Here is a 15,504-nt window from a genome sequence, read left to right as displayed (position 1 = left end):
AATTGGCGTTTAAGTTAGTATACGCTAAGCAACATTTATAAGTAAGGCTGTAAAGGCTTAAGATGTTTTCGTTGTTATTATATAAAGTATTAAGAATTAAATCATTATGTTGAATCTAAATTATGAAAGCAAAAATATTCACGGTGACGACAATTTCTTATTTTATTTATTTCCCACATACGTACTTGCGAGACGCTCAATTTTCATCCAATCACCAATTTATGGTCACAGGAATTTAGGGTTTGAACTTGCCATTATATTTATATGTCGATTGAACAACGCATTAAGCAAACAGGTGCAGTTTTAAGAATTAAATGTAATCCATTTTGTATACACACTACACACTATAATTTAATCATTAAATATCTTAAAGAAGTTATTTTCTCAGTGGTTTCCCGCAGTGATGCTCAACCGCATTTCACAAATAAAATGTTTATTAAAAATATTGCTTTTGCTTTATCTTTTTTATCTGTGACAGATATGATGACGTAATAATAGAGAAAATCATATGTAATAATACTAATTAAAAATATTATGATTTGAATATTCAATCAAGCATTAATCCACCACTAAATTCCTGGTTCGGAATTAAAACTCATTTCATAAATCATTTCTTTTTCATTTTAATTAAGATGTAAATAATCAGTTTTTAATTCAAAACATTTTTGTATCAATTATGTCACAATCATTATCATAACACTTTGCAATAAGACATTTACAAATTAGAATAATACTCATAGCTTAATGGAGTAAGAAATTTAAATTGTATTATATAAGATGTCATTAAAATAGTTACCACCCATTCAAATTGTTTTTTAATTTATTACGCCCTTTCTATTATATAAACTATAAACATGTTATATATTTCACATTCATAAGAAGAAGATAAAGAATGGGAAAATTTCCATGACAAAAAGAAATTGATGTCTAACTGTTCACTCGCTACACTAAATGCTAATAAATCGAGTTCTTGTTTTATAAAATGTTTATTGGTAAAAGCTAAACAAATTAGTCTGACAGAATTGGCAAGGTTTGAAAGACCTAGACTCAAAGAAATGTTCTAAGCCTTAAGTAGGTATTGTATTTAATTTAAATCGAATAAATGATACTTAATTTGAGAGAAGCGGAAAGAAAAGGTCGTATCCTTTATCCGGTTAAGATATGATGGCCTAGTGGTCACAGTTACCTCCATAATATCTGACAGTAAGTGGTCACCTTCGTCATGACATTAAACAAAAATATACTTAACAACAAATTTACTTACAAATCACCAATATATTATATTATATTTCTGTTCATCACCAATAACCTGTGGGCGTTTGTACAAATTAGCTTGTACTTGTGACGTGTAGTTTCAAACAGTAAGCCAGCTTTATTACAGGCCACAAGGACGCAATTAATAATTATAATAATTTAACATCCTCCGGACCGATTTAGAGGAGAAATTAACCAACTGCAGGACATATTACACAGGACACCTATGTTTATGCACAGGTGCACTCTTTATTCCCTAACTCTCAGAATCCGATGGGATGACAATTCGACACGATCGATAATAATTCAAGCGCAGGACCAGTGGCTTTACTTGCTTTGAATGTGTACCCATGCCCCATGCCTCAGAGACTCCGGGATGCTACTGAGAATTTTCGTCAGAAAAACCGAATAACTTTGTATTGGCCCAACCTGGTATTTGAACCTCCGGGTCTTCGGCCTTACTTCTAGCCACTAGACCAAGGAGGATTTATTATACCTATTTAACTAGAACAGTAAATTACTTTAGAAACTAGTGTTAACGAGTACAGTCTTAGGAAGTTATTATGTTCATCGAACTCTAATTTAAAATGAATCCATATAAATACTATAGAATCATAAGATGTTATATGTATAACCGAATGTTTGCATCAGCGATATAAATGTTTAAATTGTTAAAATTAATAATTATACTCCACATTAAAGTTAACGATGTGATGTTCATTTTGTGTACGCAAATGAATATATTTCGCGTGATGTAAGCGCTGCATCAGAGTGAAACGGAACTTAATAATTCCAGCCACTAGCCTTTTCATTAAAATTTTCCTTGTTTCCAGTAAATTACAGACAAAATGTTTGCGAAAGTGAAGCCGGCAAAATGTTTATTTCTCGTTATATTTTTTTTTAAATAAAGCAATAACGCAAAGTACAACGATGTAAAGAAGTTACGATATTGCTTTAGATAAATTGTACAATATTCGATTCAAATGGAACCCGATTTTCTTTTTAAATGGGAATTTATAAGAATAATGTGACGTAGATGACAATCTTTTATAACAATGATATGATGATGATCTAATTATTTGTATATTAGAATTGATTTATTTGAACTCTTTTATAGAGTACTAAGTACTAAGGGATAAGCGGATAAGGGATATCAAACTAACACTACAATTTCTGAACGTATCTCAAGCATCTTAATAGATGATATACGTATAGCTTGAGATACGTTTTCGGTACCGAGATTGTATAGATCTATGTATTTATAATAATGCATCTGTTATACCGAGAATATATATTTGTAATAACAATAATAACGTACATTAAAATAGGCTTCATCGTCACAATTAAGTATAAGATATTTTCTTTACGAATAGGTAGGCGGACTGGCAGACGGCCGCCTGATGGTAAGTGGCATGTTATGTTCCTTGTACCTGTAATTACAGGCACAAGGGACATAACATCTTAGTTCCCAAGGTTGGTGGCGCATTGGCGATATAATGGTTAACATTTCTTATAATGCCAATGTCTATGGGCGTTGGTAACCACTTACCATCAGGTGGCCCAAATAAAAAAAAATTACACTGGCTTACGCACCCTTCAAACCCGAACACAACAATACCAAGTATTGCTGTTTTGCGGTAGAATATCTGATAATTGGGTGGTATTTTCCAGACGAGCTTGCACAAAGCCTTACCACCAGTAAAGATTAATATAAAATAAATTGAAGCAATATTGTTATGTTATATTTTTAATGTAAAAGATTTTACTTGAAACCAATTAGATGAAATGAAATCGGTGAAATATATTTCCTGCTTCTGAAAGCGTCAAATTATAATGTAAGGATAAAAATTCGCTTGCTTTTAGTTTATCATCTCTTTTTTATTAGTAAGAAAAAACACATATAATTGTTATATTTCAATTTTAAACTTAACATAGTTAAGAAGGCGTTCTTCATCGCTGATAAAAATTATTTTTTCGATTTTTTTGAAGCGAGCGACGTATTGCCACGATAGGGATGGGCAAAGTATGGAGGCGTGTTTTCCCAAATGGTTGCCAAAAGGGAAAATATACTGATCCGCCGGACGGAAGGGCCCCCGAACCCCCCCGGAAGTGGCCACCGGGACCCCACCTTCCGGTCACCAACCGGCACGACGGTCCACCCCGAGTTTATGCGTGGCCTGGTGGGGCAGCCTCGCGAGCTGGTTAGGCACGCTCGGGCCCCTGAACTATGCCACGGGCGGCCAGCGGAACATCCGTTTCTTCAGGTCTCCCTGTCTAGCAGGTCAATACAGTTTCCTCCGGCATTGGTTCAACAGCCGTCTCCACTGGACCAACACCCATCGCGGCAATACTCGCTCGGGCACTGGCTGTACGCTGGCTGAAATCGAAACGCGGCTGCAAACCACTTCACGAGTTTTTCACCATGCGTACGGTGGTAACAAGCCAGGCGGATGTTAGCATCCTACCACCAGATGAGCAGATGGTCGCTCAGATATCCCTTAGTCGCCTCTTACGACACCCATGGGAAAGAGAGGGGCAGTGAAATGTATTCTTTCTCCGTCACTGCACGGATAAAACATTAGATATTATTATTACTAAGATCATGTAGTTATCAGAGAGAGTGGTATTAAATATAGCATAAACAAAATCATTATCATAATTCTTCTAAAAATTATAACATAATATAGACTACACAAGATCTACAGCACCTTGTTGAAAAAGCAACCATATTCAGATAATTCATTACGTTATTTTTCTGTTTGTGAGTTCAGAAGAATTAGGATCAGTATTTTTATTATTATCTTCTATATACAAGATATTTTTTTATAGAAGTTACCAAGTTATCAAGAGATATGCCTATTAAGGAAAGGAAAAATCATTTAGATGACACAAAACTTTGCATTCAGGCTTGTTACCCTAAACAAATATATTACTATGTGTGTTGTTTGTCCTGAGCTACTTTAATGCGAATTATAATATTTATTATAATAAGTTTTATTTTTTGTGTTATTTGCATAGAGTCGAGTTGGCTCGGTTCGGGTTGATAATGTCGTGCCCACTCAGACAAGCTTTAATTTTAGTTGGATGTGTCACAGGCTTTTTATATAATGCATCTAATGTGACATATGAGAAGCTTTGATAATAAGGCTCACTAATAGACGTCAGAAGCATATTTATTTAAACAAATCAATTATATTACAGTAACAGTAACAGCCTGTTAATGTCCCACTGCTGGGCTAAGGCCTCCTCTCCCTTTTGAGGAGAAGGTTTGGAGCTTATTCCACCACGCTGCTCCAATGCGGGTTGGTAGAATACACATGTGGCAGAATTTCAATGAAATTAGACACATGCAGGTTTCCTCACGATGTTTTCCTTCACCGTTAAGCACGAGATGAATTATAAACACAAATTAAGCACATGAAAATTCAGCGGTGCTTGCCTGGGTTTGAACCCACGATCATCGGTTAAGATTCACGCGTTCTTACCACTAGGCCATCTCGGCTTTTTCAATTATATTAACCTTAATCAATTATATTTAATCTTATATTTTACAATTTGAAACAGGAGCTTAAGAGATATTGCAAGATATTTGAATAGTCACTTGAAAAAAGATGGTGTGGATGCTGTAAGTATGTAACGAGGTGAACGTGATCTTTTTTTGAGGATACTATTATTTGCAAGCTCTTTGAAACTTGTGATGGTCGTAGAAGGGTCTCTTTAACCTCTCAGATTAATAAAAAATTCATTCCAGTTCTTACATTAAAATATTGATGCTTATCTATTTCAACGTTAATTAATATTTCGATAGCTGGGGAAAAATATTGGAATGCTAATATGCTACGACCAAGCCGTTATCGTCAGAGCAGCAGTTGCAAGTGCCCACCTAAAAGCGTTCTCGTATAATAGTGCAATAAGTACCCTGAGTTCCACTAGGAAGATACCCGTACTATTAGAATTTGGAGTGTATCAATTTAGTAAAGCACCAAAGGGAAATGGCTGAGTACACAAGTTGTTGTCCGAATTGGAGTTGTTCATAAAAGTGCAGCAAGTGAATAGCGATGTGGTAACGTAATCGAGCAAAAATGTAATTAATAAAACGTTAAAAACGTGATATGCAGTGAATTATGTCAGCAACTAATATCGTTATCACGGATTTTTTATACGCGTTTATTAAGAATGATTGATACTAGATAGATATTGTATCACCATTGAACGGCTGCACTTTATTTGACGAATATATATCGAAATATATTTATTTTTCAAAATTTACTCCAACGCCCATTAATGAATTAAATATATTATATTTCATCGCGTAGTCATCACAGACAGATTTATGCTCTGGATAGCTTATCTGCACTCATCATGCATTCGTGAAGCGGCAGTATTCGGCGCAGATTTATATCAGATTCAGACAAATTTTCAAAACAAGATATGATTATTGATTTATATGTCTTACAATTTTAATGAATTTTTGATTATTTTCTAACAGTGTCATCAACCTTCTTTACGTAAAAATGTAAATTAAAGCGTTGCTTCAGAAATTTTCAACTTGGACTATACAAATTCATTAATTTTTTTCTATTCGATAATTCCTTTGATGTTATGTGATCTTGGTAACAATACATATGATTCATAAAATTATATATTTTTTAATCGGAAATAAGTAATTATTTTAAAATAAACTGCATTATTAATAGTTTTCATTACGAACAGACTTGATTACAGTTAATGATACAAAAATATATTTGGAAACAGAGGTGCAAAATCTACGATCCAACAGGCAAATAAATATTTTTAAGTAAGATTGTCGATTGATGGTCGATCAGTTATGTCGATCAATTAATTTATCTCGATTGAATTATTAATTTTTATCGTAATTCGATTATCAGTAAATTTATCTTTTATTTTACATTAGTTACGAAAAGAGAGGCAATCCTATAAAAGATAACCCAAATTAGGCTTCAAGGGGCGCGGTTGTGTTGCGAGGTACAGCTATACTTTAAGAGGGTATAAAGCAAAATTGCTCTTTTATATCATTTTGCATGGGTAAATCCAGTTCAATCAAAGCTTAAAATAATATATTATTAGTATGTATAACCGAGATGGCCCATAGGTAAGAAGGCGTGAATCCTTATCGATGATCGTGGGTTCAAACCAGGGCAAGCACTACTGAATTTTCATGTGTTTAATTTGTGTTATAATTCATCTCGTGCTTGACGGTGAAGGAAAACATCGTGAAGAAACCTGTATGTGTCTAATTTCACTGAAATTCTGTCACGTGTGTATTGCACCAACCCGCATTAGAGCAGCGTGGTGGAATAAGCTCCGAAAACATTCTCCTCAAATAAAGAAGAGGAGGCCTTAGCCCAGCAGTGGGACATTCACAGTCTGTTACTAATTAGTACTACTATGTATAACTTCATTATATTTTCAATGGTTCTGTTTGATCAAAAATATAAAAGAATAAAATTTTCTCGAAAAAAATACTCTAAATTTCACATAAAATAATCGTATTGTCTTTCAACAACATTACCTTTTGCGAGACTCAGCCGAGAAAACAAGAACGTACTTGAGGGCTCAAACGAACGTCCTATGTTTGCAAGAACGCACCTCGTCTTGGGAGGTTGTCGTAATGGAGTTGAACAAATAAAATTACCTCACCCTTATGATATGGAAAATTTATAATATGTACAATATTTTAAAATATGTACAAATAACCTTACATGAATTTCAATTTGTTCTATGAATATTAGACAACTCTACCCATCTAACTAACAAGTTTAACGTGATGGATTAAAATGGGTTAAGCTTTGAATTTTTAACGAAACTATCGCTACACCTTGCATGTTTTCCATATTTTTTAAGCCCAATTTTTGACTGTGATTTGGCTTGCATTGACTTTAGAATGGGGTGACACAGTATTTTTTTGAATACCCTCGAGTATACATTTCGTATTCTATATTGACTCAGGATATGCATACTACTATGAGTCTTACTTCAACGTATTGAGTAATAAGTGCTTACAAAAAGACTTGTTTTACTAAAAACATTTGTTTTTAGTGCATTTTTTTATTTGTGAAGAACGTTTCAATTTTTAGTTTTTTTTTTATTTGAAAGTAATTGTATTAAATTGCTTTTAAATGTCTTTAGATTAAATACCGTTCAATTCAAATTTAAATTTTCTGTAGTTAATAAGAAACATTGTCTTTAATTTCAAAGATTGTTCTCAAAGAAATTTCATTACGCAAATAACACTAGTTATTTCTTACATAAAATTTACTTAGAGTTCGCTCCACTAAACTTTCAGACGTCGTCGTCATTACTTTATTCTATAGTACAGTAGCTAAAGCTACGTTTATAAGTTGAATGACTACGCTTTTATATAATAAAACAAGATTATATACATGATAAATAAGGAGTTAATTATATAACTAATGATTTTCTTGCCGGTTGCTGTTGGAATCTACATTTTGAAACGGTGGTAACCTCATTTTTAAAATAAATACACGATTTTTTTTTTTATATGTCCCGGGATGGCAAATGACTCTACTCCACCTGATGGTAAGTGGTAGTAGAGTCCAAACGCGACGACGGCCAGTACAGTCGGGAAGAATGTTCTGTACTAGCCGTCCCCGCCTTGTCGGTCCGCAAGATGCCTCTTCACGCCTCGTTTGAAGGAACCCGGGTTGTAAGAGGAGGGGAACACGTGAGCTGGTAAGGAATTCCATTTTTTGGTAGTGCAACAAAGAAAGGAGTTGCCAAATTTCTTTGTGCGCGATGGAATTGATGTCACAGTTAGGCGGTGACATCGAGAACCAGCTCGCGTGGACTTAAGAAGGAAGAGGGAAGCAGGAATTAGAGAGAATAATTCCTCAGAGCACTCGCCGTGATACAGACGATAGAAAGCGCTCAGTGCTGCTATCTCGCGACGCAATTGTAAAGGTTCAAGGGTGTTTGTGACCTTTACGTCGCCAATAATGCGTACTGCACGTCGCTGCAACCGGTCCAAGGCCTCCATTAGGTACTTAGCGGAGCCATCCCAAAGGTGCGAGCTATATTCAACGCAAGACCGTACCTGTGTTTTGTATAACAGGCACAGTTGTTGTGGCGTGAAAAAACGCCGCACCTTGTTCAGAACTCCGAGTTTTCGTGAAGCTGTTTTTATAATAGCCTCGATGTAATCCCTTGGACTAAGGTCGCAGCGAACGTCTATCCCCAGCATGGCGATTTTGCTTTGTATCATCAGCGGTGTGCCACAGAGGGAGGGATGAGGGTAAAATGGTGACTTTTTCGCTGTGAGAGTGCACACCTGTGTTTTCTTGGCATTAAACTCAACAAGATTATCAGAACCCCATTTGGCGATGAGCTCTAATGTCCTATCGAGTTCAATAACAAGATTCTCCCGCCTCTCCTCAGTTTCCGCCCGCCCAGCCACTGCGCGTCCGTGGTATCCACCATGCACTGTACTATCATCTGCATAGCAATGTATGTTCCCAAGAGAGAGCATATCATTGATATGCAAAAGAAAGAGTGTGGGAGATAGCACAGATCCCTGGGGGACGCCAGCATTCACTACATAGAATTGTGAAGCGCAACCATCTACTAAAACACGAAGGCTACGCTTGTGTAGGAAGCTGGCAATCCAGGTGCATAGCTGAGCAGGCAGACCATATGCCGATAGCTTGGAGAGAAGACTTCTGTGCCAGACCCTGTCGAAAGCCTTGGAGATATCGAGGCTGACAGCCAACGAGTCTCCATGCTTGTCGATAGCTTCACCCCAGGGGTGCGTTACGTACGCTAGAAGATCACCTGTGGACCGTTTTGGTCGAAACCCGTACTGACGATCATTAATTAGACAGTGATCTTCTAGGTAATGGATCAGTTGGTTGTTTAAAATCCGTTCCATCACCTTACAAAGTACTGAGGTGATAGCTGTAGGCCGATAATTTGCCGGGTCAGACCGATCCCCTTTTTTGGGAACCGCTTGCACATTAGCTCTTCTCCAAGCCTCCGGCACACATCCCGAAGAGAGAGAAAGTTGAAACAGGCGCGTTAACACAGGAGACAGCTCCGCCGCGCACTTCTTCAGCACAATGGCTGGTATTCCATCGGGACCGCTAGCTTTCCGTATATCGAGTGATTGCAGCTCCGCACGCACATCACGTTGCCTGATTTTGATGTCAGGCATCGTGTGGCCACATGAAGGTATTGTTGGTGGCTGCGCACTACAATCATCGATCACAGAATTGTCGGCAAAGAGTTTAGCCAGGAGGTCGGCTTTTCTCCTGCGGACTGTGAGCTAACGATCCGTCCGGATTTCTGAGCGGTGGCAGCGAAGGTTGGCAGAAATTGTTTTGCACAGACTTGGTCAGACGCCAGAAGCTACGGGAGCCCCTAGGATACGATGATTCAAAAGTACCTTTATGAACTTACTTAAATAAATATTTTTTTTTGATTTGAAAAAACATCTATATATCACTTTAAAGTTTTCAGTGCAAGTCTAAAATGTATGCATCCTTTATGTATACTTACTCATTGTTAGTACTAAAGGATTAAGTATGTGTGTTTTGTTTTTAATTTACTTTTTTAGAGCATTGGTTACAATTCATTCACCAGATGGTTATAATTGCATCTCACCTTCTTTGTTATATGAATAATAGTGACACATGGTCGCAGTCCACTATTTACAACTAAAAGCACTTTTGCACAAAGACACTACGAAACAATCGAGCCTCGACTTTACAACAAATGAAATGACCAATACAAAGTAAAAAATGTATCCAACCACACAACATTAAAGATATTTTAATAAATTGGCTCAGTACTTTGATGTATAGTGAAACTGAGGTTGTTTTTTACGCATATGCATACTCGCAAATAAAAACACACACACACACACACACACGAACACACACTCGCATACACACATAATACCGTATGTATACATTCGCGCACGCATTTCGTATAGTTTTTGTAAGGTGGAATTTTAAAAGCATAAAGGTCATAAAATGGTTGGCGTTACTTTGACGGTGTGAAAAATAGTTATTATTTATTACTGCGATAATATTAACAAGAATGTTAGCAAATGTTGTTGTGTGTGAACACTTACCAAACAAGCAGGCAACAAAAAAAAAAAAACATTTCATCATCTGCCTGACAATTATAAATGATCAAAAAAAGTTAAATACTTAGTGCAAATTTATTTTACTTTTAAATTGAAATGTAAATGTAGGTAATAAATCGTAAATTAAAATAAAAAAGAAATTTTGACAGAACGATCAGCGCTCGCGTCCCTTGGGTATCGCAAACGATACTTTTTGATATATGTCGCATTATATAAGCAAATGTAATAGAAAATCTCCAATACAATGATTTTTATCGCGTCTGCCGTATGCCTCGGGTTATAAGAAAATATTAGGAATGTAGAATAAAAAGTATTTTGGATCTGAATATCGTAAATTATGCGACATCATGACAATTTGTAACTAAGTCATTTTTTTTCCAAAAAAGTTTATAATTTTTATTAATATTTCAAAAACTACTCAACAAATCTATACATGAAGTCTGCTAATCTCGAGGTCAAAGCTTGAATATAATTGACAATTAAACAAAATTGCCGCCGTCCGAAGACATTAACAACCCATTCTGCCGTATGCCCGTTGAAACAACTAAATAATAATTTTAATTCCTTCATTATCTTAATGAAAACATACGCAAAGATCGAATAAAAGTAATTTATTACGTAAAATACTCACAAATTGCAATGGCACAGTGACTAAATCACGTGATTTTTTTATAGCATAAGTAGGACGGGTACATGGGCCACCTGGTGGTAACTGGTTACTATCGCCCATAGAGATTGGCACTGTAAGTAATACTAATCAAACGACGAACGTGTAAGAGAAACGAAAATGTTAACGTTCTATTGTATTGCTGGTTAATAACTAACACAACAATTTGTCACTTTCTATCATCATTAATTTGACATTCAAAAGAAGAAGACAAAGCATTGAATAACTAGGGATTAGGTATTAAGTTGGTTATTTTGAATGCCTTAATAAAATAAATCGATAAAAAAATGAATATACCATTGGTAAATTCGAACGGTATACTATTGCGATCTCAAAATGTAAACTCGTGAATTGTAGGTGTAATAAGTCAATCGGTGAGCAACCTTGACTTAGTGGCCCATTAAGCGTTCCCAGGTGTATCATAAATCTGTTTCATCCCACACCTTAAACCTTTATAATCGCTGTACATACGTCACTAGCGTTCTCGTTGTTTTATATACGAAAATGTTTAAACAAAACTTGTTTAGTGTTTTAGTTTAGATGCATTGACTAAAGCAATTGAGACTATTTATGTTGTCTCAAATTATAATCTTTAATTATAGTCTTCATGTGTCTATTTTCATCGAAATTATGCCACATGTGTATTCTATTAACCCGCATTGGAGCAGCGTGGTGGAATAAACTCAGGAGGCCTTAGCCCAGCAGTGGGACATTAACAGGCTGTTACTATAGTCTTCATAGTATATAACTTTTTAAAGTACGTAATACTCTTGTGTCCAAATCGACTCGGAGGTTTTGTTATTACAGTTATTAGATTTCTGAATTTAGTTTTTCTGATTAAACATGAAAATAAAAAAAGGATCAATATGTTTTCACGAAAACTACTTACAGCAAAAAATATGTCTTCCCTTAAAATATTCTTTGAATACTAATAAGCTCTCATTATTTATATTCACCTTACCCAAATTAATCGGATAAAGTTTTTCTTTTGATGATAAAGATGCGCGGTAGAATGCTTACTCTACCACGCTAGTCCAAGACGGATTAGTGCTTACATTGCAAGCCTAGACTATACTGTTAATATTACTTATATTTAAACAGAATGTATTTTTTATAGTATAGGTAGGCGGACGAGCATATGGGCCACCTGATGGTAAGTGGTTACCAACGCCCGTAGACATTTGTATTGTAAGAAATGTTAACCATCACTTACATCGCCAATGAGCCACCAGCCTTGGGAACTAAGATGTTATGTTCCTTGTGCATGTAATAACACTGGCTCACTCACCCTTCAAACCGGAACCTAATACCAAGTAATGCTGTTTTGCAGTAGAATATCTGATGAGTGGGTGGTACCTACCCAGACGGGTTTGCACAAAGCCCTACCACCAGTCAATGCCGATGTTGTTACTTAATTAAATCTCTGCAAATACCCATACTTCTTGAGATGTGCGTCAGCCTTTTTTTTATGAAAGCGGTAAAAAAGTGCATTAGCTCTTTATTACATACATAATTATGATATTATATGTCAATTTGGTTACAATTAATTATTACGTACAAGTAATACCAATTAGTGTTCGTGCGGCGAATGTGAGGTAAGCTTAACGTTTTGCTGGAATTAATAAGCAATTATATGTTAATATAATTATATATTAATTTCGTTTTTAATATTGAGTGTCCATTTAGTACAAAACATGAGTAATTTGAATTAAAAAAAAAGTTAGTCATAAATAGATCAAATATAGCTAATAATGTTAGTATCATTGTGAGGCTTTTAGTGTTATCTATTTTTAACACTAAGAGCCTCATAATACATACCGCCCTGCATAGTCAAATCTTACTAGTCGTAGCAGTTGATAAATACTTTTTTTATTTTTTATTTATGTATCCATTTAAATAACAATACAAAAATTAACATAATGATAGCAGCTAAAAAACCACCAAGGTTTATACGTATGCTATCAATAGTCTACACTACAAATTTATACATTTAAATACTGTCACTATACTACAGATCTAAAATACTCTAAAATACGTACATATAAACTTAAAAAATATTGCTTTAGTTTAAGCCGAATGTTTATATATTATATATTTTTTTATATCATTGGTAGGCGGAAGGGCAAAGTTACGTGGTCATCACCGACCGTAGGCACTGGTGCCGTTAACAGTACTAAGCATTCCCTACTTAGTCAGTACGCCTCCAGCCTCAAAAACGATGATCAACATAATTTAATAGTTTTAATAGCTCAACATAACCATCGAGTTTTCTCAGTAGTGCTAGCTGGGTTCGAATCTGACACCCTCGGTTAAGATTCACGTGTTCAAGCGACTTTACATCTTGGTTTTTAAAGATCGTAATAATATTCCTAAAATATATTAATAAAATTATAAATTCTGACTTTTACATAAAGAGTTTAAACATTTTGCTTAACTGAGCTTGCGGTTGCGGCCAGACAAGCAAACCGTTAAACCTATAACGAGCTTTTGATGCTAAGAATTTTCAAGCTTTAATTAAATATTTCCTTTATCACAATTTCCAATTTCTTTAAAATAGTTAATATAAGAAAACAAAGAGAACACGATTATGAAGTCAAATCTTTGTCCAACATATTCCTTGCTGATAGATTGAATGAATGTATAAAAAAATTAATTGTTACTTTGAATATCACATATACAAATAACAAATGAATTAATGATATATATGTATCACGATGTGTACATTAACGATCTTACTTATATATGTTGTGTATTGGGTTATTAATTAATTCATGATTAATTCCAGTGCAGTCGCATTGGCGTGACGTAGGGTCTAAATCTTTCGCTCAAGAAAGGAGGTTTTTGTTCAACAGTGAGACATTTCCAGGCGTATTTACGTAGTAGTTAAACAATGTTGTGTCTCCTTCTTTTGATTATTAAATCGGTGTTTACAGAAAAAGAGGAATAAAGGGTTAGCTAAACACTTCCTAAAAACGCTTAAATATGTAAGGCTGTTAAATATACAGATTAAAAATATTATTAGAAAAATCATTCCGTCATGGAATGGTTTTAAGAATAGTAGCTAAATCTCATCAATGAATCGGAATTGAAATTAGATGTGGAACATTCCAAAAAATTAAAAAAACTATATATATTGAGGAAGGTTAAGTAAAAGTATACTTAAAAAAATATAATTCTAAACTTCATTCGAGTACAATAAATGTAATATATAATCATATTTTGATTGATTTATGTTATCTGAAAAGTTAGCAGTTTAGTTAAACTAATACTAATTTTTTTTTTTTTTTTTTTTTTTTTTTTTTTTTTTTTTTTTTTTTTTTTTTTTTTTTTTTTTTTTTTTTTTTATAGAATAGGAAGGCGGACGAGCATATGGGCCACCTGATGGTAAGTGGTCACCAACGCTCTTAGACATTGGCATTGTAAGAAATGTCAACCATCGCTTACATATCCAATGCGCCACCAACCTTGGGAACTAAGATTTTATGTCCCTTGTGCCTGTAATTACACTGGCTCACTCACCCTTCAAACCGGAACACAACAATATCAAGTATTGCTGTTTTGCGGTAGAATATCTGATGAGTGGGTGGTACCTACCCAGACGAGCTTGCACAAAGCTCTACCACCAGTAAAAAGTTAAAAAGGTTAATAACATAAAACATTAAGTATAAGGATGCATAAATAAGAGAATACAAAATAATGGTTGATAAACGGAGATCTACGGCGCTTATAAAGCATGTGAGGTGCGGAGCTCCTTAAGACGAGATTTATAGCGCTTGTGGTGCGTTTAGTAAGGCACTTAAATCGTACTAGGTTATCAAGACGTCTTATGTTTGATATTATATCAAAATTGTACAGAACTCTAACCTATCATCGAATTTTACTAACATCGATATATAAATATGGCCCGGTAGTTACAAAACGTGAAAATTAATGATTATGATTCTGAGCTCAAACCTGAGCAAGCACCACTGAATTCGTGTGCTTATTTTTTTTTTAAACAGATAAAAACCTACCACGTGCATCCACCAAGCCGCATTGGAGACGCGTGGTCTAGAAAACTCCAAGCCAAGAAACTCCAAGAAGAATTTCTCAAAAAAGAGAGAAGACCTTAGCCCAGCAGTGGGACATTATTAATAATTGTTGTATGTATGTAATGTTACTATTAAGAAAAATATATTAATTTCCTTTTACATAACGTGTATTTGATTGCTATCTTTAATGAGAGTGAAAAAATGTACAGTGTTTTTATCATTTGATTCAAACCGTAAAGATCTATATGCTATTTTGTTATTTTATTTTTATTTATTTAATTAAATAAAATGATTAAAATTATTTATCATTTGAATTAATGTTCATATTTCATATTGATTTAATACTTTTTTTTATTTTACATTGTCATTGCTTGTTACTTTATTTATAAGGAAAATAAGACATGATATATTGAATTAGTCAAGTGATT

The 15,504-nt window shown here is 34.7% G+C and overlaps 1 protein-coding gene across 1 annotated transcript in view; it reads left to right on the top strand.

Annotated features, from left to right (window-relative positions):
* Positions 1-15,504, top strand: part of LOC126781698 (phosphatidylinositol N-acetylglucosaminyltransferase subunit A) — a 357,458-nt gene that overhangs the window by 201,616 nt on the left and 140,338 nt on the right. The gene's annotated exons all lie outside the window — the stretch shown is intronic.

This window comes from Nymphalis io, chromosome 4 (genome assembly GCF_905147045.1).
Source record: "Nymphalis io chromosome 4, ilAglIoxx1.1, whole genome shotgun sequence".
NCBI lineage: Eukaryota > Metazoa > Arthropoda > Insecta > Lepidoptera > Nymphalidae > Nymphalis > Nymphalis io.
The sequence above is the reverse complement of the archived record's forward strand: the minus strand, read 5'-3'. Positions and strand labels throughout refer to the sequence as shown.